A 27,088-nucleotide genomic window follows, 5' to 3' on the forward strand; every position below is an offset into this window, starting at 1 on the left:
TGAGTCCAGCCAGGAAAATCTCAGGATGGATTCCAGGCCAGAAGCCAGGGCCTGGCTGCCCCTCCGTGCCTCCAAGAGAAAGTTCAGCGAGTTCAGGTCCCGGTGCCCTCCAGTGAGTGAAGGTGGTCCCTCCCAGCTGGGATTTGCGCCCGGGTTTCGCCCCGTGTTGGAAAACCGTCCACGTAGGAAGCCAGGCTGCATTTCCGCCCGGGACTGCGCTCCCACCTCCCACCTCCCTGCCCGGGTCCCCGCGCGGCCTCCCCGCGCCCACGAGGTGGCGCCTGCGCTCTAGAGGGCGCCTCCCCGGCGCGGCGAGAGCCACAGCGGCGCCCAGCGACAGCTCGAACCTGAGCCGCAGGATTCGGGGAACCGGAGGGCTTCGCCGTCCGCCAAGGTACGATTCTTGAGCCCCGGGCGTTTCCCTCGAGGTTGGGGTGAGCAGCGCGGCGGCCGCCGAGCCCCGCGTGCGGTCTGTGGAGACCACCGGGGAAGTCGGAGCGGCCGCACGTGTTTGCTCTTTCCTAAGGGGACGCGGAGACCTGCGCCTAGGGGCGGAGCACAACACTGGGTCGCTCGCGCAGACATCCTCCACCAGCCTGTGCGTCTGAGGAGCGTGCCTGGAACCCCAACAGCAGGTTCTAAGGGCAGAAGAGAGTTACTGCTGCCCAGAGCGACTTCAGCGTTGGAGCTGAGGGCTGATAAGATCTAAGCACCATTTCTCAAACTTGGCCGCGCATTGGGGTTGCTTGGGGAGCAGTAAGAAATGCTGACGCCCAATCCCGCACCCCAGAGACTCAAATATAAGTGGCCTGGGTTGGGGTCTGGGCATCTGAGTATATAAAAGCTCCCCAGGAGATCCCAACTAGCAGCTAAGTTTGAGGACCCTTGATCCAGAGGATTGGAGGAAACCCCCCCAGGTTGTTTGGTACAGCCCAGAGTGCTGATTCTCCTCCTCCTCCTCCTTCTCCTCCTTCTTTAACAGACTTTTCATGCAGGAACTCTCTCCGCCTTCGAGCTGTCATACCGCAGGCAAACGAGCCAGTACCTCCCTTCCCAACAGGCTGTTTCTGAAAGGGTTGAACTGGAAAGTGGGCAGGGAACAGAAAAACACTGATGTGGAATGTGAGCGAAGACTTAGGGGAAGTGCAGAGTGTTCCTCCTTCCCCTGATCCCACAGAAGTTCAGGGGCCCAGCTGGCGCCGCCCTCCTCATTGTGGTCAATGTAGCTGAGCAGGCTGAGTAAGAGCCCCTATACTCAATAAAAACGATTCCGTATCTTTATATAACAGCAAAGTGGTTACCAGCATGGGCTTCGAATCCCTAGGCCCAGCCCTTCCTTATGTGTGAAGTAATGTCTAATTACAGTTGGTTCTCATTATTCGCAGCAGTTATGTTTCATGTAGTTTAGTGGAAAACTCACAGAACCACCCCTTACCTGTGTTTCCTCCTCTGCAAAATGGTTATAATAGTATAAAACTCTTAGAGTTGCTGTAGGAATTAACAATAACAGATAATGTTTACTAAGAGCATACCTGTGCTAGGTGCCCTGTGAAGTGCTTTCTGTGAATTGCTGCATTTGACTCCTCATCCCACAAGATAGAACTGTAACTACCCCACTTGATAGCTGAGGAAGCTGGGGTTCAGAGAAGCCAAGGAACTTGCCTCACGGCTATGTAATTAATGAGAGGCAGGCCCTATACTGGAAACCAGTCAGTCTGACTCCAGGGCCCATGTGTAAACGTACAATAATCTGCTGTTTCCCTTACTCACTAAGAGAATGGAGAGAAGGCACTTAGCACAGGGCAGCTCATGGTGTCTTTTCCATAAATACCAGATATCATTGCTGCCCACCAAGCACTTGAACTCAATTGACTCATCTGTTCATTTAAAATACATTTATTATTGAGGGCCTATGTGCCAGGCAGTTTTCCAGATGCTAGAGATAAAATGGTAAGACCATCCTTCAGAGAACTCCCACTCTGGTAAATGAAAGAAACGAGAAGGAAGTACAGTGGATCCTCATTGTTCACAGATTATGTAGTTGCAAATTCTCCTCTTTGCGAAAGCATATTTGTAACCCCAAATCAATATTCAGAGCACTTTTGCGGTCATTCATGGACATGCCCAGAGTGGTAAAAACTTTAAGTCGCCCAACACCTATGTTTCCCAGCTGAGGTCAAAACAAGGCAGCACTCTGACATCTTGTTCCAGCTTTTACACGTAAACAAGTGTCCTTTTTGTGGTCTAGTTAAGTGCCACATTTTTCACATTTTTGTGCTTTTTTCTGTTGGTGATTCTGCTGTTTAAATATGCCCCTGAGCATAGTGCTCAACTGCTGACAAGTGTTCTGAGCGCAGGAAGGCTGTGAATGTGCCTTCCAGAGAAAATATGTGTTAGATAAGCTTTGTTCAGGCATGAGTTGTAGTGGGTTTTGGCTATGAGTTCAATGGGAATGAATCAACAATATATATTAAATAAAATATCTTTAAACAGAAACACATATCAGACAAGGTTAGGTATTGATCTGTTGATGAAAATGTGACCAGAAGCTGGCAAGAACCTAACCTTAGAATTTTTCCCCAGGAGCAGAGCTTCAGTATTTGCTAATTCTGTGTTCATGGCAACCTTATAGAACATAACTGCCGTAAATGAGAAGAATCAATTGTGATTAGACATTATTGCACATGCAATGAAAGAATTAAGCGCAAAGATGGAGAGGCATTATAGAAGGAGCCTGGCTTGCCTTTGGGGTCCGAAAGGCTGAGAGGCGGCCATGTAGGGGGTAGGATGAGGAAAGTGTATTTAAGGCAGAAAAAGCAGCATAAACAAAGGCTCAGAGGTAGCCAAGAGCTTGGCAAGGTCAGGGAACTTGGGGGGAGCCAGTGTGCGGGGAGTGTGATAGTCCAAAGGAGCTAATACTATAATAATACAGATAGTGCAATAATAATAATATAACACAATAATGTACTGGAGAGGGGCTGGAGCCAAGATGGCACTGTGTTTTGTGGGCAGCTCTCATTCCATCCAGTTAGCCCAGTAATCCTGGCAGGCTGGGCAGGATCATTTCTGCCTTCCACAGATGATGACATTGATTCCCCGTGCAGTTGAATGTCTCGCTCAGTGTTACCCTGTGGGTAAGCAACAAAACCCGCCTCCCTAACCCCGTCTTAATCTACTGTTGAACAGACATTTGAATATTGATGAGAGTGATCAGGATACCATCTGGGCTGGAGATTTGGTTTGGGGGGGGATCAGTAACTAAGTGGGTACAGAAGCCATCAAGCATGGGTGAAACCACCTAGGACAGTGGGCAGAGTGTGGAGAAGAAAAGTTCCCATGTCCTTTTAAAGATAAAAATATTCCTGGTATAAAAACATTAATGTCTCCGTGAAAGAGTCCTAGGTAACTCCAGAGGGCAGAGTCGTAGTGAGGGTGGTCACAGAGACGTAGAAAAAGCAAATGTGAAGGTCTGACACAAACTACCCACTAAATACCAGGTCTGGTGCTGGGCCTCCCCTACTACAGGGCTGTCAGGTCTCAGTCTGTCTCTACAGGATAATGATCTTGAACATTTTTCTGTAAAGGGCCAGAGAGTAACATTAAAGCAGCCCTGTAGATGGTATGGAAATGGATGAGTGTAGCTGTGTTCCAATAAAACTTTATTTATGGATACTGAAATTTGAATTTCATATAATTTTAATGGGTCACAAAATGTTATTCTTTTGATTTTTTTCAACCATTAAAAAATGTAAAAATCATTCTTAGTTCACAAGCTGTATAAAAACAGGCAGTGGGGTTGGCTGTAGCCCATGGGCTGTAATTTGCTGACTATTGGACTAGAAACATGAGACCTAAGGGTCCGAAGGATACTCAATGTCCAACTAGTTGAATGCTTACCTGACCCATGAATCTCCGTTGAACATTCTCAGCCATTTCCTGAGTGCCCCAATAAAATGGAACTTAGTCTCTTGGCAACTCATTCCATTGTCAGAAGTTTACTGTGCCATAGTTGGGGTTTCCCCAAAAGCAGATCATAAGACAAGGGTTTGGGTGCCAGGAACTTATTTGGGAAGTGATCCCAGAAAGTCCAGGGAGGGTGAAATGGACCGGGATGGGAGGATAGTGAATGAGTTAATGAGTGAGTTACCACTGGGGGAAGGGGCTCAAAGTTTCTGGGGACTCTTAGAGAGAGCATGTGTCCCAGTAGAGGCAGAGAAGCTGGGGTACTCCCCCTACCTTCCATCGCTCATCGGCAGAGGGTCTCTCACCCCCTGCCCTCAACTTCTGCACACTATGCAGTACATTCCCAGCTGCCAGAAAATTACCTTCAGGCAAAAGGAAGTGAGAGGCAGCCTGTGAGTCTGGAAGCTCACCGCAGGGAACCTCCCGTTGGAGCACTAACGAGTACAGATGGACAACCAAGCGTTTCTGACTTTATTTTCTAAAGTGTGCTGTGCACACCACTGGGGGCCTTGTGGGATGGTCTGGTGTGACGTGCAGTCATGGCGCTAAAGAACATTGAAGTCTCAGACCAGCATGGGTTTTCCCTCTTTAAACTGTTTCTTTGATCCTGCCCTGCCTCCCACCCCAGCACTCTGCTGCTCTCTCTCCCCAGAGCAGGAGCTCCAGCTACCCTGGACTTTCACTTCCTTGAACTTGCCAGACTCTTCCTTCGACTACAGTCAACGAAAGAAGTCTCCGTGAAGTACTAGAGTATTTTTTAACATGTGCTCATCTCCCTTTCTGTGGAAAAGACAGCAGTCCTCAAGTTCAGGGCATGAAACAGGCAACTGTAGCTAGCTAAAATGGAATAACGTTTTATGTTTGTTTTTACCATTTCCACCTATATTGCCATGTAACATGGCAAGTGTTTCTGGTTCTGCATTTACAGTAGTAAAATAAAGTTTCCTTTAAAATAAATTTGTACAAATAATGGGTCCACTTAAAAATGTTAAGTAATGGTGTAGGTGGTATGAGAATATAATTAAAAATCATAGTCGCCACCACATACTGAGCACTTACAAGGTGCTGGGCACTATCTAAGCACTATATTTTAACCAGTTCTCACCACAGTCACATGGGTATTATTTGTGGGAGGTACTATTATTAGCTGAGAAAACAACCATAGGGAAGTTAAGTAACTTGCCCAAAGTTGTATAGTTAGTAAGTGACAGAACTGGAAAATGAATCGGGTGGTCTTGCTGCAGAGTTTGTGTTCCTAAATCACCAGATTACCCTGTTTCTCAAATTCAACTAAAGAAAAAAGGGGAGGCACGTGAAGATGATAGCTGAGTTACTGATATGAGAGGAAAACTGCCTTGCTTATCGATCTGAAATCTGTCTCCCTGAGTGTGCTGCCCCTTGGTTGTCCTACTTTCTCCTGGAGCCCCAGGGAACAAATCTGTCCGCCTTTCCTCACTACAGTCCTTCAGATGGCAGAGAACCAGTCGGCCCTCCCGGGTCTTCCCTGTTCTAGATTACACGCTGCCGGCTACTTCTGCTTATGCGCCCTTGTGTGTTCTTGGCATCTTCCCCTAAACACAGGGCCTCTTTCTTCCTTATTCTTTTTTATTAACAGAACTTAGTTATTTTTGTTGCTGTGCCACTTTTTTTGCAGGGCTCCCACAGCTCATCCTGGGCCCAAGGTAGATGGCTGTGGTTGGGGTGACTGATGTGGCAAAGGCAGCTAGATGGTGGTGTCAGGAGGGAGGCAGTTCACTCTAGGAGAGCCCCTCTGGACCACGGAGGCTGGTGATGCTCATTCTTGGCAGGCCAGAGATGGAGCTCCTCCAGTGCCCATGGAGCACACCAGGCTGAATGGGACAGACTAACCAGATTCCCGGGAGCCTGGTGAGAACGCCTGACCACAGCTGTAGTAAATCACAATAGGACAGGCACTGGGAAGCAGGCTGAAAACTTTGTCAGCTTGTCAGCACATTTCTTCCCCTATAGGAAAGTTCACACGGGAAGCCAGATTCTAGTTAGACGTTGGTACTTACGGAATTAAAGCAAGGTGAGCAGGATGAATGGTTTTAATAGCCAGGATACCCTTAGATCCTCTGAGGGATCTAAGAGCCCAGAAGGGCATCACTGCTGGTCTAATTCCCCATCCCTGTGCTCATGGTAGACATGACTGATCAGTTACCAAATCTTTGTCTTCCTACTGTCCCCGGACCAACCTTAAGCTCTTTATCAGGAGAGTATTCCAGGAGGCTCTGCCAACCCTCTGAACTGCCTGTAATGCTCCCTCAAAGGTTTCCAGAGCTCCCACTACTCTGGACAATGAGCGAGATAAGATAGACTCAAAAAGACTTGCTTTTCTGTAATGTTTTTTCTGAGCTCACATACCACCATTTCTCTCTACCTAATAGTCCTTCAGCTTATGTTATTACAATTGGCTTTTTTTTTTTTCATTATCAAGTCTTGATTTGATTTCCAGGCCTTGTTCTTCCTTCTTTTTCTGGAGGCACATCCTGTCCTGTCCTTAAGAACTTTTACAGATACGTAGTCACAGATGTGTGTGCCTTCCACTGACATGGTCTCTCCATATTTTGGGGTGACCTGTATACTTCCCAGTGACAATGTCTTGCAGCCAAGAGCAACTTTCTGGGATACTGAGTGTTCCATTATAGAATGCGCTGCATCACAGTTTTAAGCTGTCACTACTGTTATCATTCCTCTATGCCTGGGGTCTGGGGTACAAGGGATGGAGAGGGATGGGTCAGGAAAGGAAGCTCATGGTGCTAAGCCAACAAACCATTCAGTTTGCTGTTAAGAGCATTGGCTATGCTTATCTGAAGCGTTAGGAGTCCTATTATTTCAGAGCAAACAAATTTTGCCAGCCTTTACAAACGTACATTTTGTATACATGGCCTCTCTTCCCACCCATATTAAAGAATCTTGACTTCCCTGTAAGTAGGATAAAGTGCATACAGAGAATCCGTGGCATCTGGGGTCACTGAGGGAGGCCTCCTTGAGAGGAGAAAGTGGGCCTCGCCCTCAGGGGCTGCCCGTCTGACAGGCGAGATTCAGTTGTCTCACTAGGAAGACTTCTAGTCTGATGAGAGGCACAGTACCTAACCTCAGGGAGTCTGATAGAGAAAAGAAGCATACAGTGTCTTTGGTGCAAACTATTTCCCTCCCTGCGGATAATTGCTATTTCTGCTCTTTCTCTTCAGTCTATCAATAGCCAGGGAGTGGGGCTGGCTTCATTCACAACTCCATTACTTGTGTACAAATGCATTCCAGAGGGCCAGGGGTTGTGAGGGTCAGCCCAAGAATTTGTTTGTTTTTAATAGACTTGTTTTGTTTTAGACCAGTTTAGATTTTTTTTTAACATAAGTATTTTTTTATTAAGGTATTATTGATATACACTTTTATGAATGTTTCACATGAAAAACAATGTGGTTACTGCATTTACCCATATTATCAAGTCCCTAGCCATACCCCAATGCAGTCACTGTCCATCAGTGTAGTAAGAATTCACTATTTGCCTTCTCTGTGCTGCGCTGTGTTCCCCATGACCCCCCACACCATGTGTACTAAACATAATACCCCTCAATCCCCTTCTCTCTCTCTCCCCACCCGCCCTCCCACACCCATTCCTTTTTGGTAACCACTAGTCCCTTCTTGGAGTTTGTGAGTCTGCTACTGTTTTGTTCCTTCAGTTTTGCTTCGTTGTTATACTCCACAGATGAGGGAAATGATTTGGTACTTTAGACCAGTTTAGATTTACAGAAAAGTTGAGATGATAGTACAGAGAGTTCCTATATATCCCACAACCAGTTTCCTTTATTATTAACGTTAACAAACATACTATGGTACATTGATTATAATTAACAAACCAATTTTGATACATTATTAGTGACCAAAGTCATTCAGATTTTCTCAGTGTTTATCTGATGTCCTTTTTCTGTTGCAGGATATCACCAAGCTCCCACATTACATTTAGTTGTCCTTAGGCCCCAACTGGCTGTGACAGTTTATCAGAATTTCCTTGTTTTTGCTGACCATGACAGATTGCAGGAGTACTGGTCAGGTATTGCAGAATACCCCTCTATTGGACTTTGTCTGGTATTTTTCTCATGATTGGACTAGGGTGATGGGTTTTGGAGAGAAAATCGTACGAGTGAAGTGCCATTTTGGTCACATCATGTCAAGCATACATAGTACCAGCTGGACTTATCATTGCTGATGCTAACCTTGATCACCTGACTGAGGAGGCCTTTGTCAGATGTCTCCACTGTAAAGTTACTCCATTTCCCCTGTTCCACATTGTAGTCTTGGAAGGAGATCATTACGTAGTAGCCTAAGCTTAAGGGATGGGGAGTTCTATTCTCCCTCCTTGAGGGCAGTGTATCTGCATAATTGATTTCACAGTCCTCTGCATGGAACATTTGGCTCTTCTCTCCGATGTATTAATTTTTCTTTTTATTTATAGTGGTATGGACTCATGGATTTTATTTTATACTCTGGTTATATTCTGGTACTATTTTATTTGTTCTGTTGAGATTATTCCAGCTTTGCACACTGGGAATGGAATTTCTGTTTTTAAACTAGCTCCTTTACATATGTCTTAATATATATTAGAGTTTAAGATCCACGTAGGCCTGAGTTCCTACCCCAGTCCCACCACTTACTCACCCTGTGTGTTTTCTTGGCAAGTTGCTTGACCACTTGGGCCTCAGTTTTCTCAGCTGAAAATGGAGCTAATATTGCTACCCTTTAATTAGGGTTATTGACTAAGATGCATAGGGTAAGTGCTCTTAGAACTTGTTATTATTGTTTGTTTGGTATTCAAATTCCTTCTGAACCTAGTTCCATAAGGTTACCAATCCAAGCCAAGAATGTATTTATAATACTTACCCTGTAGGATGTCAGGCTTGTGTAGCAGATGTTCCTGTACTGTGTCACCTTGTCCCTGGTCACTTCCTCACCCCTTTGACCCAGTATTCTTTCCGAATTCCTGCCTCTAAGTCACACCACACTCCAACCAAACAACCCACTTAAAGTGCCATCCACCAGTTCACACGTGTATGTCCTCATTCCCTCACACCCCCCTTGAGCACCACTTCCTCTGTGACACCACCTGACGGCTGAGCAAGAAGTCCCCTCCCCTCCTGTGAGCTGCCCGAGCACCAGCTGTGCCCACCAGTGCCCTTCCGCCCTCCTGTGGGAACCTGCACCAGAGCAGAGTGCACTGTCCACCAACGAGCCTCATCTTTGTTCATCTCTCTATCTCGCCTGTACACGCTGGGCTCCCCACCCCAGTCTGTGGTCTTCTTTGCACCTGTGGTAATTTTGACAAGACAAAGGAAGTCGAGGAAAGGTCATATCCTGGGTGTTGACTGGGCCTAACTGGGTACTGTGAGGGCAGACTCTCAGAGGACGAGAGGCTGACCCTGGGTTGCTTCCACTTATATACATTTATTTTTCATTATAAAATTTACCATTTTAACCATTTAAAAATGTACAGTTAAGTAGCATTAAGTGCATTATATTATTGTATAACCAACTGTTAACCACCATCCATCTCTGGGACTTTTTCATCTTCCTAAACTGAAATTCCATGCTCATTAAACAGTGCATTTAATTGCTTAATTAATTTTAATTTCCTCTCTATTCCCTCCTTCCTCCAACCTCTGACAACCACCATTCTACTCTCAGTCTCTATGATTTTGGCTACTCTAGGTACCATATATACATGGAATCATACAACATTTGTCCTTTTTGCAACTGGCTTATTTCACTTAGTATGTCTTTAAGCTTCATCCGTGTTGGAGAATGTGTCAGACTTTCCTTCCTTGTTAAGGCTGAGTAGTGTTCTATTGTATGCACATACAGCATTTGGTTTCTCCATTCACCACTTCACAATGGGCACTTGGGTTGCTTCCACCTTTCGGCTGTTGTGAATAATAATGCTATGAACATGGTGTATAAATATCCCTGCTTTCAGTTCCTTTGGGTGCATATCCAGAGTGGAATTGCTGGATCATAAGGTAATTCTATATTTTATTTTTTGAGGGATTGCAGTACCATTTTACTCTAGCTGCATCATCTCCACCAATGCACAAAGGTTCCTATTTCCTCACATCCTTGCCAACAGTTACTATTTTCTGGGTTTTTTGTCTTTTGTTTTTGGTAATAGCCATTCTGACAGGATCTCATTGTGGTCTTGATTTTCATTTTCCTAATGATTATTTATGTTGAGCATCTTTTCATGTGTTTATTGGCCATTTCTGTATCTTCTCTGGAGAAATGTCTATTCAAGTCTTTGGCCATTTTTGAATCAGGTTGAGTTGTAGGAGTTCTTTATATATTCTAGATATTAATCCCTTGTCAGATACATGATTGGCAAATATTTTCTCCCTTTCTGCCTTTTCTCTCTGTTGACAGTATCCTTTGATACACAAAACTTTAATTTTGATGAAGTTCAATTGATCTGTTTTTCTACTGTTGCCTGTGCTTATGATGTCATATCCAAGAATCATTACCAAATCTAATGTCTTGAGAGTTTTCCTCTATGTTTTCTCATAAGAGTTCATAGTTTTAGATCTTATGTTTAGGTCTTTGATCCATATTTGGTAATTTTGTTGTATGGTATCAAATAAGGATCCAGCTCCATTCTTTTGCATATGGATATCCAATTTTCCCAACACAATTTTTTGGAATGAAATGACTGTCCCCATTGAATGGTTTTGGCACCCTGTAGAAAACCATTTGACCATTTATTTGAAGGTTTATTTCTAGGCCTTCTATTCTGTTACATTGGTCTGGATGTCAGTATGTATGCCAGTAATATACTGTTCGAATTACTGTATCTTGTTTTAATTTGAAATCAGAAAGTTTGAGTTCACAACTTAGAGCTTAGAACTCACAGCTAGTTCTTTTTCAAGATTGTTTTGTCTCTTTGGGGTTCGTTATGAATTTTTCTATTTCTGCAAAGATGTCATTGGGGTGAATGATAGAGATGGCATTAAATCTGCAGATTGCTTTGAGTACTGTTGACATCTTACTATTAAGTCTTCTAATCCAGGAGCATGCACTGTCTTTCCATTTATTTTCATCTTTAATTTGTTTCAGCATGTAAGTTTTCAGTGTACAGGTCTTTCACTTCCTTGGTTAAGTTTATTCATAAGTATTTTATTCTTTCTTGATACCTCTACTTTTGGAGGCCTCCTGATCTATTGAAAACTGACAAAACGCAAAATGAGATACCATAAGGCTGGTCAGTTCAAACTGCCTGATCCTCTTTGTGTTTCTCAGGGACAGCATATGTAGACAGTGATAGGACTAGATAGTATCAGAAGCCTAACTTTGAGTCCCTTTGTGAATGTGGGGTCCACCTGTCTCCTCACCCCCACGCAATGGAAGGAAAGGGCCTGAGCAGTTCCTCTGAGTAGGGTAGGGGTAGGAATAGCATAATATTCCCTCAGGTGATCCCTGTGGGCAGATCCAGCCTGAGGTCCCCTAGGCTAATGGAAGCATCTCTCCAGATGGTGATGCTAAGACCATTCAGACCCCTTTGAAGCCTCCCGCTTCCAAATTTCCAAGTTCCCAGAGCACCAGGATCATGGAGACGTTCTACCTGGAACAGAAACAGTCACCCAGAGGTGCAGCTGAAATAGAACAGCCAACTTGCACACCCCCACAGTCTTGCTAACCCTGTGGGGATTTTGTCTGCAGCATTTCTGGCCCACAAAAGTTTCAGTATGAGGAGTTCTGTGAAGACAAAGGTGAGGGAGCACAGAGTGTGAGGGCAGTGCCTCCTCAGGCATTTCCCCCCAGACCCCAGGAAGGCTTCTAAACGGGAGGCCCCTCCCTTTCTGTTATTCAACTGCCTTAGGTCTTTCTTGACCTTCAGGTCACTGGTGAAATCCCTTCTTTTTCAGGCACTGGATTTATTTTTCTTCTCTTTTTTTGGCCTGTGGTGATGCACATGCAACACACACACGCACACGCACATTCTGTATCACTGCAAATGCCTGCAGAATTCATAGGCTGCAGTGCCTGGAAACACTCTCTGTCTCCTTTTCTCTCTTTCCTCCTTCTCCCTGCTGAAGCCTGTTATTGTCTTATCCGCAGCCGGAAGCCCCCTCTGTTACAGGGCCGGGTTCCTGGCCACTTGTTCTACTCCAGCTGCTGCTCCTGCAGGTCCCAGCCAACTCCTATTTCCATAGCAACTGAAACTCATTTTTCCATCCCTGTGTTTCCACTTTGGAAGGAAACCCATAATAGTCTTTAAAAGGAAAAAAAATTGAGCTACATCTGGCACAGTTAACTTGAACTAAAGAGAATTCTTAGCTCCCTGGACTCCCCTGGTCCCCTAAAGACCCTGTACTACTTCCCTGTGCCCGCCTCCACCCCGTCAACTCCCCATGACTCCTGGCTCAAAAGCAGGTTTGAGGAGAAGTCTGTGTGGGTCCTTTCTCCCTTTAAATTAATGCAAAGTGACTTTCTGCTTTGCCAACCCAAGAAGAAGAGGAGGTTAGAGGCTCTATACCTTTGCATCAGGTGATGCTAACCTGCGTTACCAGGGGTGCCTGTGTATTTACCCTCCCCCTGGCCCAAGAGGACAGAGGTCACCTGAATATGTCATTGTGTCATCTCGGAAGATGAGTCTCTCCCTCTGACTCTTGATGAGCATGACTGAGGCTGAGCAAGATTTGATGACTACACTCCCTGTGTGGTGGTTTGGCTGGCATTCCACATACAGAAGCCTAGGAGCATGATGTGACCGGGCCAGGGAAAGCTCTCCCTTCTCCCACCCCCCAAAAGACTTTCCTTATTGACTTGACCCATCCCTGGCGCCTAAAACCCCGCTATTGGCTGTGTATACCACTGGGCTCACCCTCTGTCTTCTATTAAAAATGTGAAGTACATGTTAAGTTCTGGTCAGCTGGGACGCTTCCTCCCCAGCACTGTACCTTGCACATAGTTGGCGCTCAATTAATGTTTGTTGGCTTGAATTAATGTTTTAGCATATAGTGGTTCAACAGATAGCTTTATAATCTGACATCTGGCCAGGAACACTTTTGGAATTGAATTCTAAATAAGCATATATTGGCAAGAAGGGTTTTTTTTTTGTTTTTTACTTACCACTATATAAAATTATCCCACTCTCCTGTATCCTACCCATACTACCTTCAATGTGGATAACTGGGAGTCACATGCAACAAGCAGGAATCAGTTTCTACTACAGTAGTTTGTTCCTAGGGCTGCTCAAAAAACAGTGTGCTGGAAAATAAGGAGTGTCATTAAACACCTCCAAGGGGGAGACCCTGCTTGTGTAAACACGGGTCTATATCTCTACAACATGCTACCCCACCCACTCCTGCTGCCCATGTGAGCTGAGCTTTTTGAGTCACTCTGACATGTTTTTTAACCCAACGTGGGGGAAGAGCCCCCACTGTCTGTTCAACTCTGGCTATGAAAAATACAAGCTGCGTTTGACTGAATGACAAAAAGAAATCTGTTGAGCCGGGAAGCATAGTAAATACCGTGACTCTGTGCAAATGTGCACAGCCCAAACAGCTTTTTCCAGTCTGGAAAATGAAGAGATTTGTCTGTGCAAAACCAGCTAAGTCTCTGCCCCTCCTCCTTCCCAGCGGTCCACCCCCACCCCCTGGCAAGGTTTCCGACCCTGCCCAGACATTCAGTCATCAGTTTTCATCCTTTGTGACTAGCATTGCCCCAGGAAATATCATTGCCCTGGCTCTGGGGAGATGCGCCAGCCTCTCCCAGGCATCTCTGAGATGTCTGTCTGGTTGGGTTTTGCCAATCATCCCTGACCTTGGCCAGATTTGGCTCCTAGCAGAATTGTGCAGGCTGCCAGGTGGGTCTGCTGGCTCCTTTTCTCTTGCTCACTCCCTGCTTTCTCCTCCTCCTCAACTTTCCCCCTTTTGCTTTGAAAGACCCTTTATCCCACCCCTGCTATCATGACAGTGTTTAAAGGGAAGACTTGCAAAAGGTGAAGGTTTAAAAGCATTCGCTTTAGGCTAGTACAGGGGGTGGATGTGAAATAGGAAATTTCCCCATGACTCAAGAACTGCTGGGGCCAGGACAACCTCTGGTGGACACGGTTTTTATCTGGGAGGGATTTACAGGAAAAATCTGGGTCTGCACCTTGCCTTGAAGGTATATTTGCATCACAGCTAAGCTGTTTTTCCTTTGATGGTATGTTTGGGGCCCGGGGCAGGGCTGGATGGTGTAGTGCTGACAAGACCAGGGGCCAATAACACCCACTGGAGGACTACAGCAGAAACAACATATCCAACCTACAGTTCAGGGCATTGGAAAGGGCACCAGGATAGGAATTGGAAGCAATTGGTTTGAATCTCTCTGCTCTGAGTGGGGAATATCTGTGTTATTCACCCGCATACTCACGCGTCCCGCAGAAGCCTGCTGAAAGCAGGTGCTCTGCTACTGGTCGTTGGGTCAGTGAGTGAATGACTGAGCCCATAACCTTGGATACTCTTCCTCTCTGAGTCTCAGTTTCCTCCTCTATCAAAAATAATATGACAAAACCTAGTACTCACTCTAAGGCCTAGCTCACCAAGTGAGAGCGTGTGTGTGTGAGACAGACAGCGAGTGAGGAAGAAAACAAAAATGTGAATATCCTTTGTCCTCTGTAAATTGGAATTTAAAAGGCATTTTGTCTCAGATTCTGTGCTTGACCTTTAATGTTTATTTCCTCTATCAAGATGAGGGGCGATATTCCACAGTGTCCTCTGAACCCTGAGTTCTCATCCTATATTCCGAGTACCCTAAGGACAGGAAAGCACTTTCACTGCTTTTAAGTGAGCAGTTTAAATCTGAGAACAATGATTACTAAAGTTCTTGGCCTTGGCTACTGCCATGCTTGTCCCATACTTGGCTCCAGAACCCCTGAAACTCTCCCCAGGACTGAACTTGCCTTAGCTCAAACAGCAGATTTCCATCAAGTGCAAGGGAGAATCCGACCTCCAGATCCTTTGCCCATGCTGTGTCCTCTGCCTCAAACACTCACCTTCCCTTTTCCTTGTCCAATTCAGCTCATTCTTCAGATCTCAGCTAGACTTCATGTCTTCCAGAATACGTTCCCCGACTCCTCCCTTCTTCCTTGCATGTTAAGCTTCCTCCTCCTTGCCCTCTCCTTCACTTCCCCTATCTGAGGGCTCACCCCACTGAATTTCAGTTTCTCGTTCATTTGCCTCCCTCTTAAACTGTGAGCCCCCTGAGGATGAGGACTGTGTCATTCTTGTTCACTGATGTAACCTCAGTATATATCACAGTGCCAGATACCGAGAAGGTGCTCAATAAATGCACATATATTGATTAAATGAATAGCCACAGTGTGGGCAGAGATGAGAGAGAGAGACTGGAGTCACGAAGGTTCTCTTAGGGGAGGGTGTTGCATTTGCTGAAGTGTAGAAACTACACTTCTCCTTCTGCCAAAATGGCTTGCATACAAACTACGCATGCAAATACATACACACCCAGAGACTCATGCATACACTCTGCTGCAGGCAATCACTTGTGCAGTGCACTTTACCTTACTCTGAAATGTCTCTTCTTGTAATCTCCTCCCACTCACCTTTCTCATTCCCTATATAGAGGGAATTGCAAGAATACAAGGACCTAACTGACAGAGTAGAGGTAATGCCAGGGAAAGAGATTTGATTAACAGTCAGAGCTTTGCCTAACATCTTTCCTCCTCTTTCTCTGTACTCTAGATTACTGTACCATCTCATTGCAAGGAAATTCTACTTTATTATGGAAAGCTCAGGAAGATGCCTTAACTTTGAAAAGTAGCTTAGTGCATGGTTCTGTCAGCTCTTTGGAGTCCTACCAAATAAATGTGTCTTTGGCAAATAACTCCCAACTCTGTGCCTCAGTTTCCCTCTTGTCTCTCATGGAGATAAGGAACAGAAACTGTACTCCAAGCACAGTATCTTTTTTAAGGGGAAAAAGCTCCTTAGATACACCTTGTCATGATTTTGTGAAGTATGAGAGGAAGGAGGGTGTCAGTGAGTTTTAAGTTGTTTCTAAGGCTGACTTGAATATGGTCAGAGGCTGAAGAAGTGACAGCTTGCCTTAGCCAAGGAAAGAGTTCGGAACTGGCCACATGAACTGTGAGAGAAGGAGAGGAGGAGAATTTCTGAAGGGGGTGGGAGGGTGGTTGGTAAGGATCCAGCTGGCAGCAGGTACAGCGTGATAGAGTGGCAGGAGCCTGAACGTGTTTCATGAGCCCCGGGACGAGCAGTCCTTCCTTAGCGCGCCAGACACGTGCACTTTCACCGCGTGGCTTCATCTGACCCGTGCCAGCCTCTCTTCCCAGCACTGCCCGCCACACTGCACATGGACAGGACCCACTTCCTGGGTCAGATTGCTGACTGGAGGTGCTCAGATTCAGCTGGACTGCTAGACAGGTTTTGTTTAGCTCGTGTCAGCCTTTGCAATATTTTTCATTTAAATCTGCTCCTGAATTAGGAGACTTCATGTAAAATCCAGATCTCCACCTCGGAAATATGGATGACCTGACAACACAGGGTGCACATTCTTCCACTGTAACCAGCCAGAGGTGAACAGCTGCTGTCCTTGTCCCAGAGGGCTTGTTATCTCCCGTCCCAGCTACTGCCACCCATTGTTCCTGGAGGCTGAGACCAGTGTCAGCTGCCTCTTATCACCCTACCCGCCAGGCCATTTATGTTACTTGCTGGGCCCTGAAGGCACCTGAGGGTCTGTGACCTCTGCCTGGGTGAGGGCCTTCTGTCCCCTAGGCCATGGAGGATGCACTGAACCCCCTTTCCTCCCTGCTCCCAGCCGATGCAGATTTGTACAGAATCTCAGTGCCGAGGGATAGGCTCTTTCTGCCTTTAAGGGGTGAGGTGCCATTCATTACCATGAAGAAATACAAGGCCATGGGCTCAGGAGCAGGCAAGGACTTGTTCCTCCTTTCCCTGATAACACACTCCCACTCAGGCAGTAACCTTCTGGGAATCATGCCCAGGACTTTTCTTTTTCTATTCCATTAGTGACTTTCACAAAGGACATTTCAGCCAGCTAAAGGGAGCAGATGGCACTGTATCAAGCCTCCTGCAGGAGAAGGATTGGGGTGGGGGTGGGGAATCAGGGCTTTCCTGTGATTTGTTCTTGTACTTGGTAAGCTTTGATCTCCCAGGTTATTGAGGTATGTTCTCCTGAAGAAGGTTCAGGCCTTGCTTATCCTTGATCACTGAAGTCACTGTTCTCCTTGCCCTTCTTTCATAAACAAGGAAATTTTAACAGAGCTAAGAGAGGCTTTTTCATGCACTTTAGGAAAGAAAGCAATGGAAAAAGGAAATTGAGAGCTTTGGGGAGTTTATAGCAGAGGAGCATTTGAGTTTGAAATAGGAGCTGGGAATCCATATGTTTGGGAGGGAAGAGAAGAAAAGAACAGCCACACGCACAGAACTTCAAGGGCAAGTGTGGAAATAGTTATGGGAAAGAGGGCAGGGAAGCCCATGCGGTCTCCCTTTATCAGACCCAGATGTTCAGGCAACAGTTCTCAGGATGCCCATGAAAGGGCTCAGAGCCTGCTGTGTGAGACTCTGTTTTCTTAACCACCAAGGGGCACGTGAAATCAGTGGCTGGGAGCTTTCCACCGCATGCCCAGTGGCTCCCTGAGGCCCTGAAGGGGTCTATGCCCTGTGCTGCACCAATTAGACACAGGCTGGGCTGCCTTCAGGCAAGACTGGTATCTGTCCCTGCCTGTCAGCCCCATCAAGGATGGACAGCCCAACCTGCCTTTCCTGACCCCTGCCCCAACCGTGGAATGCAGGAGTTGGAAGGCTCAAGTTCACCTCTCAGTGCCACCTGCCTACTTGACTTAGCTCTTTGAGCCTCAGTTTCACCATTTTTTAAATGGGAAAAATCATTTGTGAGGTACATACAAGATGTAATTAAAGAACTTTGCAAAGAATAAGCATAGAACATGTTTTAAAAATTATTCATTATACTTTAAAACATTACTATGGAAAATTTCAAACATATGCTCAAGTAGACAGAATAACCCTCATACACCCATCACCTAGGGTCCACAGTGATCAACACATGGCCAATCTTATTTCTTCTCTATCTCCACCCACTTTCCATATCCCCATGTTATTCTGAGGCAAATACAGGTGATACCTGAGAGGTATTGTATTATTTTATCCCATTATCAAACTTTATATGGCTGACTTACACCCTCAACCGATTGGAACTTACTCAGTCCTTACATGTCCCTTTCGGTACCCCTTCCCCTTCCCTAGTACATCTACCACCACCACTGTGCCCCTGGTTCCCTAAACCCCTCTCCAAGCCATTAGTCCTACAAAACTGCCATGATTGACAGCAGCACAGGTTGTAAGCCCTGGGAGGACTGAGATGTATTTGCATTTTACCAAACTCCGATATCTTCACAGATCGGAACTCTAAAAGGTGGACACTGGAGCATCAATACCTGGAAGGAAAAGAAGATACTGGGCCATTTCAAGCCCTCCAGACCCTTGACATAAAGCTTAAGCCCTACGGGAAATGACTGGTGCTTTTCTTCTAGGACAAGGGCACTTGGGGCCAAGAACACTGGTGAATTATGTCCTTCCTCAGACACTGGCTGTGGGAGAATCAGGGCTCTTCCTCTCCCAGCAGATGCTCTCCTGCTGAGTGAAGTATGTGATGGAGCCATGAGTACGAGATTCAGTCTGTCCTCGATTCCTTGTGGAGTGGAGAGAAAGCAGGCCCAGAGACCAGGAGACCTGGTTCAAATTCAAGATTAAGTGAGATAATGCTATATCCATTAAGATCATCTTGGTGGCAAGGACAGAAAAATCGAACCCAAGATGGCTTTGAGCAAAAAAAAAGAATTTGGGACTCACTTGAAGCTGAAAAGTCCATGGGTGGTAATAGGGTTCTGCACCAATTTCCAACATGTGTGTTGGGGAGGTTTTCCCCATACCACCAAGGAATTTTCCAAGACCCCAGCTGGGTGTCTTACAATTCAACTCAATGCTGACGCTATATACCTGGAAATAGTGCTAGAGCCTGCAAGTTAAGGGCTCAGTCCCACAAGACTGGACCCCACCCCAGTGCCAATCTCAAGTCCAGATTGTCATCTGTGCTTCTAACCAATCAGCTATAACTCTGAGGTTCCCCCAACCTTCTCCCTGGGTTTGATTAATTTGGTAGAGCAGCTCACAGAACTCAGAGAAACATTTTACTTACTAGATTACTGGTTTACTATATTTTTAAGTGTATTTTTTTATTTAAGTATAATTGATACACAATATTGTATTGATTTTAAGTATGCAACACAGCAGTTTAACAGTTACACACCTTATTAAATCCTCACCCCAACTAGTATAGTCACTATCTGTCAACCTAGGAAAATGTTACAAAATCATTGACTATATTCTCCATGCTGTATTTCCATCCCCATGACCAACTTATATTATGACTGAGAATTTTGTGCCCCTTTGTCCCCCTCATTTACCCCCCTCCCACCCCAACCCATCCCCCATGGTAACCACCAGTCATTTCTCAGCATCTATGGGTCTACTGCTGTTTTGTTCTTTTTGTTTTGTTTTGTTTTTAGATTCCACTTATAAGTGAAGTCATATGGTCTTTGTCTTTCTCTGTCTAGCTTGTTTCACTTAGCATAATACCCTCTAGGTCCATCCATGTTACCGCAAGTAGCAGGATTTCTTTTTTATGGCTGAATAATATTCCATCGTGTATATGTACCATTATCTGTTTTATCCATTCATCTATTGAATGACAATTTGTTTGCCTCCATATCTTAGCTATTGTAAATAAAGCGGCAACAAACATTGGGGTGCATATATCTTTATGAATCAGAGTTTGTTGTCTTCTGGAAAATTCCTAGAAGTGCAATTACTGGGTCATAGGGTATTTCTATTTGTAGTTTCTTGAGGAACCTCCATACTGCTTTCCGTAGTGGCTGCACCAATTTACATTCCCACCAACAGTGCAGGAGGGTTCCCTTTTCTCCACATCCTCGCCAACACTTGTTACTTCTTGTCTTTTGGATAGTGGCCATTCTGACTGGTGTGAGGTGATATCTCATTGTGCTTTTGATTTTCATTTCCCTGATGGTTAGTGATGTGGAGCATCTTTTCATGTGCCTGTTGGCCATCTGTATTTCTTCTTTGGAGAAATGTCTTGTTCAGGTCCTCTGCCCATTTTTTAATCAGGTTGTTTGTTTGTTTTTGGTATTGATACTAGTTTATTACAAAAGAATAGAACTCAGGAACAGCCAGATGGAAGAGATGCACAGGGCAACAAAAGAACTTGGAGTTTCCATGCTCTCTCCGAGCGGGATTCTCTCCCTAAATCTCCACATGCTCACCAGCCCAGAAGCTCTCCCCAAACAGTAGACTTTTTGGTGTTTTGGGTGTTTATGGAGGCTTCATTACATAGGCATGATTGACTAATCACTGACCATGGGTGATCACCCTCCATCCCCTCTATTCTCCCTCCAGGTCAGGGAGTGGGACTGAAAGTTACAACCCTCTGATTACATGATTAGTTCTCCTGGCAACCAGCCCCCATCCTTAGCTGCTTTCCAAAAGTCACTTCATTAACGTAATGAAACACCTTTATTGCTCTCATCACTTAGGAAATTCCAAGGGTTTTAGGAGCCATAAGCTAGGAACTGTGGTGGATGAAGGCCAAATATGTATTTCTTATTATACATCATAACATCACAAGTGGACGTGGCTGGGTTTAGGGTTGAGATGGTAACAAAATGACAGCATTAATCTCAGCCCCTGTATCCTCTTAGGATCTCTACAGAGAATCTCTTTTCCAAAAGTCCTAGCAAATGCCTCGGTTAGCCTGTTTAGGTCACATGACTATCCCTTGACCGCAGTCCCTGTGGTGAGGGAGAATGAGATGCACTTACCGTGCTTAGGCAGTGTCCCTGGATCCGTGTGGACTGAGATGGTGGGGTAAGGGGTGGGTCCTTAGAGACTGCAAAGGGGGGTTGGGCATGGTTACCCAGAATGAAGGTGAGTCAGTACTGCTGAGAAAACTGAAGCTGATCATGATATGCTTAGTAAATCTGGGTGGTATGTTATAAAAGCTCATAATATGGTAATTCCCTTCTATGTCATGAAGCATTTTTTATACCTTTTCAAGTAAGTTCTACATAATTGATCTTATAACAGTCCTGTGAGACAGACAGGAGTACAGGTATTATCTTCCCATTTTATAGGTAATTAAATCAAAGCACAGAGCAGGTGAAGACTTTGCCCACAGTCACACAGCAAGGTCATACGGACGTTGGCCTATAGTCCCACGGAGACATAACTAGCTCTGAATTGCCTGGTAGGTCCACTGGAAAGGAAACTGAGATATACAGGGTATGGGTTTAATCAGGGCCTAACATGGGGTTTTTGTCACCTTCCCGGGTTTGCTATGCATAAGATGTCTAGACTGGTAGCTGTCTCGATAGGTCAAGTACCCACTGTTGATGTCCTGGCAGGTGGCGAGGGGAAGAGCTGGCTAAGACACTGTCACCCCTCTCATGTCTGGTTCCCTTTACACTGAGAAGCTGAGCACAAGACTTGATTTTTTCTTGTCCCAGAAAAAAATGCCGGTCCAGAAAAAAAGTTTTGGGGGAGCTGGGGAGGGAGGAGGAGGCAGTACTAATTTCAGGGCTGACTTCTCCCAAGGAAAATTGGTCCTGGAGCCAAGAGTGTCCTTTGCCAAGATGTAGCGGGAGAGCAGAGTCCCCTGGTCAAATGGGGGTGGTTTGGCCTGAGTGCTCGGGCTCCTCCCGAGTGTTGTTGGGATCTCCAAGGACCCTTCCACGAAACAGTACCCCTCTTCTGCATCCAGGTTTCTGAACACATTGACTGAAAAGACAAATGAATGGCAGAGAACCAAAGTACCACCTTAGTTATCACTAAAGCTCGCATGGAAGATACAGCTTAGTGTGAGACCAAATTGGCTTCCTAACTGAACCTGCAAGAAGGCTGGAATGAAGCAGATGACTGCCTTTAGCCTTCCCAAGTTTTCCCATCAAACAAATCATTCCGTTGCCATGGGCAGTGAGAGTAAAGACCAAAGGGTGTTTAGGGAAAGTCCCTCCTCATGGAAACCAGAAGTGGGGGAAACATGTGACCTTGACAGGTTACCAATCTCCCTGAACGTCTGTCTCTTCTTGAGTAAAATGGGCATAAAAACATTACCTTCCTCACAAGGAGGCAGAGGGAATTCAAAGGGTAATGGGTATGATAGCCCTGCATGTAGTAATCGCTCAGTAAAAGCCGGCTTTTTCCATGCACAGTGTGGGTCATGGCACATGGCCTTGCTTTTCTCTCCTGTCTGGCATGAAGCCACCCAGGACCCGTGAGCCCTGGGTGCTTGTGTATCCCTCTTTCCCTCCAGCTGTAAAACTTCATGAGAATGTAGGTGTACAATGGCTTTCCAGTTCCTGGCTTTTTCCCAGGTTGTGCCCTCACACTTGGGGGGCAGAAGGATGGCAGACATCCTCTTCACCTGTCCCTGCAGCACCACCATGCCCTGTTCCTGCAGTGCCTGGCTCAAAGTTCAAAGCCGAGGTGGCTTTGTTGAGTAATTCGGTGACACTGCCAGCCCGCCTGCCATCTAAGGGTATGTCTCACTCCCACACACCCATTTGCTAAGCATCTGCTGCCCTGTGTTTTGTGGGGTGGAGGCTGGGAACAGTCTCGCAGCCGCAGCTGACCGCTGTGTGGCTGAGCTCCCTGCCTCTCCCCACCGTCCTTGGGCTCAGTCTCACACGGCCGCATTCAGTGAGGTTTCAGATCCACTCCCAGGCTGGCTGGTGCAGACTGCGTCTCGATCCACACCAGCCTCCTCCTCCTGGGGTTTCAGAGTGTTCTTGGAAGGAAGCCTGGGAAGGGAAAGGCCTTCCCCAGCACTCCCCATCCAGCGGTTGGCTGACAGCACTGAAGCAAGCTGCCAAGAGCTCTGGAGTGAGACAGACCGGAGTTCAAATCCCTGGGTGACCTTGGGCAAGCTGCTCTCTGCTTCAGTTTCCTCATCTATAAAAGATGTGACAGTAACAGGATCTGTCTCATAGGGTTATTGCCTGGATTCAATGAGATATGAACTGAGGAACCGCCCCTCTACCTTGGACGTGCGTGAGAGACAGTCGCCCTTGCCCGTCAGTGGAGGGCCGCCCACCTTCCTGCTGTGTGTACTCTCAGGGAGGGTGGAAGGTGAAGGGCCCCCACCCATAAGATGGTGAACCTCCTGCTTTTCTTCCGAGTCCTCGGTTCCCGCTGGCACCACCTGAGGCCCAATCACCCCTCACCCCCCTCCCAATCCCAGCACCCAGCCAATAGCTACCAGCCCCGTAGAAGTAACACCACAATCACCCCATGCCCCTTCCTATATAACCCAGCACCTTACCCGAATAAAGCGGAATTCTCCGGTGAATTGCTGCTGTGTGTCACTCCTTTCCTTTCATTGGTGCTGAAACCCGGGAGACGGGACACCCCAACTGGGCCCCGTCTACCCCCCGACACCAGCAGCAGCTTGCCCTCGTCCTCTTTTTCCGGCGCTGGCTCATCACACTCACCACTCCTCTCTGGCCTTTGAGTAAGTTTCCCCCCGGAGTGGGCCACTCTTCCCCGAGCTATCGCAGCACCATTGACCGTGATCGTCCGGCAAGGCCCTGACACTCGGAGACGAGGAGGGAATTCTCCCCGCCTTAGGCCTTCACGGCTGCAGCGGACCCTAAGGCCCCTCCTCCAACAGCCATACACAAGGTGACTCCTATGCGGATGAGAATGCTCCCTTTTTCCCCCCCTTCTCCTTCCGTTCCTTCCGCCGAAAATTCCTTCCGCCAAAAATTCCTAGTACTAGGTTCCTCGTGACTCCGGCACTCTGCCTTCTTAGAGAAGTCTGGGTGACGACCCACACTTCCTAAGAAATTCCAACTCGTATACGAGTTTCCGCAGACCACCAAAGATCATCGGGGACGCCCTTTGTCTCCTTGCGGTCTGCTCCCAGTCCGAGGGTCTCCTTTCGTCTTCCCCTGTTTGTCTCCTTCTCTGTCCTTTAGCCATGGGAGCCTCTTCATCCCTCCCTGAAAGTTCACCTCTTGAATGCCTGCTCAAGCATCTAGCCACCCTCTCCCAGACACCTGATATAAAACCAAAACTTCTCTGTAAATACTGCTCCCAAGATTGGCCGACATACCCCCTAGACAATAACAACCAGAGGCCCGCAGGGGGAACTCTTGATCCTAACATCACTCACGATCTTTTTAACTACTGCCAGCGCCTGAAAAAATGGAAGGAGATTCCCTATATCGAGGCTTTTCGCCTCCTAGCTCAAAATCCCAGCCTCTGCACCACCTGTTCCCCACCCCAAGTTCTCCTAGCCTGCAAGCCGTCTCCCTCCCCTCCACACACTCCCAGTCCCTCTTCGATTACCTTTGACCCAGCCGATGAACCTCCGCCATACAGGCTTCCCCCTTCAGCCCCCCCCCCACAACCCCTCCACCCTCTTCTGCCGCCGCCTCCCCCTCCTCTCCTACAACAGCCCCTCCCCCTTCCTCCACCCCCGCTGCCGTTCGCCGCTGCCTCCACCCCCACAGAAGCCTCCCGTTCACTCCCTTCCCCCTCCTCTCCTACAACAACCCCTCCCCCCTCCTCCACCACTATGTCCTCCCCCACCTCACCCCCCCTGCACTTCAAGCCTGAGCCTTTCAGCCCCCCTCTAACTTAAGTCCCAGGAGCCTCCTCCATCTTTGCCCCCATCACCTGTTTCTCCCCCACAGACTGAGCCTGAACCCTTCAGTCCCCCTCAGACTCGGTCCCAAGGGCCTCCCAAAATTATCGCCCCCCTCCGGGAGGTAGCAGGTTCCGAAGGCATCGTGCGCGTTCACGTCCCTTTCTCCTTAGGAGATTTAAACCAACTTGAGAAATGCCGAGGTTCCTTTTCCACTGATCCCACGACATATATCAGGGAGTTTCAATGGACCCTCCAGTCATACAGCCTCACACATCATGACGTTTTCATGCTCCTGGCCAATACCCTCCTTCCTGAAGAGCGTAGACGAGTTTGGGACTTCGCCCAAACGCACGCCACCGAAACCCACAGGACTGCCCCACCTATCCCCCTGGCCCCACCGCTGTCCCCGAACAAGACCCACACTGGGATTATAACACTGCCGTGGGTCTCCACTCTCGAGATACTTTCACCTCCTGCTTAATAGCAGGTCTGAAAAAGGCAGCTCGTAAAGTAGTCAATTTTCAAAAGCTCCAAGACATAATTCAAAGGAGGGAGGAGACTCCTTCCAAGTTCTTAGAGAGACTCACTCAAGCCCTATTACAGTATACCAGCCTAGACCCAGAAACGCCTGACAGGAGACATGTCCTCATGACATACTTCCTAGTTCAAAGCTACCCCAACATTAAAGCTAAACTCAAAAAGTTAGAACAGGGCCCCGCTACCCCACAGACTGAGATCCTAACAGTGGCCTTTAAAGTCTTCCATAACCAGGAGGAGGAGAAAGAATGCCGTAAACAAAAGGCTGATCAGGCCAATTTCCAAATGTTGGCCCAGCTGATAAAACCACAACCTGGGTGCCCCTCCACAAACAAGCCCCCCCCAGGAGCTTGTTTCAAGTGCTGAAAAGAAGGACATTGGTCAAGGGCGTGCCCCTCCCCCAGACCTCCTACCACCCCATGCCCCAGATGCCACAAAAAGGGCCACTGGGGGTCTGATTGCCCAAACACCCAAAGGGGAGGCTGGACAAACAACCCCCATCCTAAGCCCGCCATAGTGGGACTGGCGGAGGAGGATTGACGGGGCCCGGGGTCTTCTTGCCCGACCATTTCCATCACCAAACAGGAGCCCAGGGTTACTTTAACAGTAGACAGTCACCCCATCTCCTTCCTTCTAGATACAGGAGCCACCTTCTCGGTCTTGCGAGAATACCAGGGCCCGACCACGCCAGCCATTACTCCTATAGTCGGGGTAGGAGGAAAACAGATCTTCCCATTGAAAATCCCTCCCTTTTTATGCACAATCCAGGACAATCCCATACCTTTTTCCCACTCCTTCCTGGTTATACCCCAGTGTCCCATCCCTTTACTAGTACGGGACATCCTTTCTCTCCTCCATGTTTCCATAACTATATCCACTCCCACAGCCCCCAGCACCCCCTTTCTGATGGCCCTCATAGCCGATGACCCCCCTCTATCCTATGAAAGCTCCAGTCTCGCCCTCATACACCCTGTAGATCCCAAGGTCTGGGACATTACAAGTCCCTCCATGGCTCTATGTCCTCCTGCCTCTATTAAATTACGGGACCCCTCACAGTATATCTGTCAGGCCCAATACCCCCTAACCACTTCGGCCCTCATAGGCCTCCAACCCATCATTCAGGACCTTTTAAACAAAAATTACCTCATACCCACTCACTCTCCCTTTAATACCCCCATATTAGCTGTTAAAAAAACCAACGGATCTTTCCGCCTAGTCCAAGATCTCTGCCTCATTAACATGGCCATCATCCCTATCCATCCCTTAGTTCCAAATCCATACACCCTTTTTTTCATGGATCCCTGCCTTGTCCTCCCACTTCTTAGTCCTAGATCTCAAGGACGCCTCTTTTCTATCCCTCTGGACCCCTCCTCCCAAGATTTTTTCGCCTTCACCTGGACGGACCCATACACAAGACATTCTGAACAACTCACTTGGACAGTTTTGCCACAAGGCTTCCGAGATAGTCCCCATATTTTTGGACAGGTCCTAGCTCAGGACCTCAAACAGTTTCATCATGATCACTCTGAGTCCACCTTATTACAATACGTGGACGATCTTCTACTCTGCAGTCCCTCGTGGGAACAGTCTCAACTTGACACTGCCTCCCTACTTAACCTTCTAGCTTCCAGAGGTTACTGGCTATCCCCTGTCAAGGCTCAAATCTCTTCCCCTTCTGTCACTTACCTCGGATTCCTTCTATCTCAACAAAGAAAGTCCATTACCTTGGACAGAAAACGACTCCTCTCTGACCTGCCCATTCCCCAAACCAAGACAGAAATCCTTTCCATCTAGGCCTGGC

The 27,088-nt window shown here is 47.0% G+C and overlaps 1 protein-coding gene across 1 annotated transcript in view; it reads left to right on the top strand.

Moving 5' to 3' along the window:
* The first annotated feature begins 312 nt into the window (after positions 1 to 312).
* LOC130680950 (chromodomain-helicase-DNA-binding protein 9-like) overlaps positions 313 to 27,088 on the top strand; it is a 159,025-nt gene continuing 132,249 nt past the window's right edge. The window contains exon 1 of the transcript XR_008994017.1: positions 313 to 394. The gene's annotated coding sequence lies outside the window, so the exon portion shown is untranslated. The remainder of the gene's footprint in view (positions 395 to 27,088) is intronic.

This window comes from Manis pentadactyla, chromosome 15 (assembly GCF_030020395.1).
Source record: "Manis pentadactyla isolate mManPen7 chromosome 15, mManPen7.hap1, whole genome shotgun sequence".
Taxonomy (NCBI): domain Eukaryota; kingdom Metazoa; phylum Chordata; class Mammalia; order Pholidota; family Manidae; genus Manis; species Manis pentadactyla.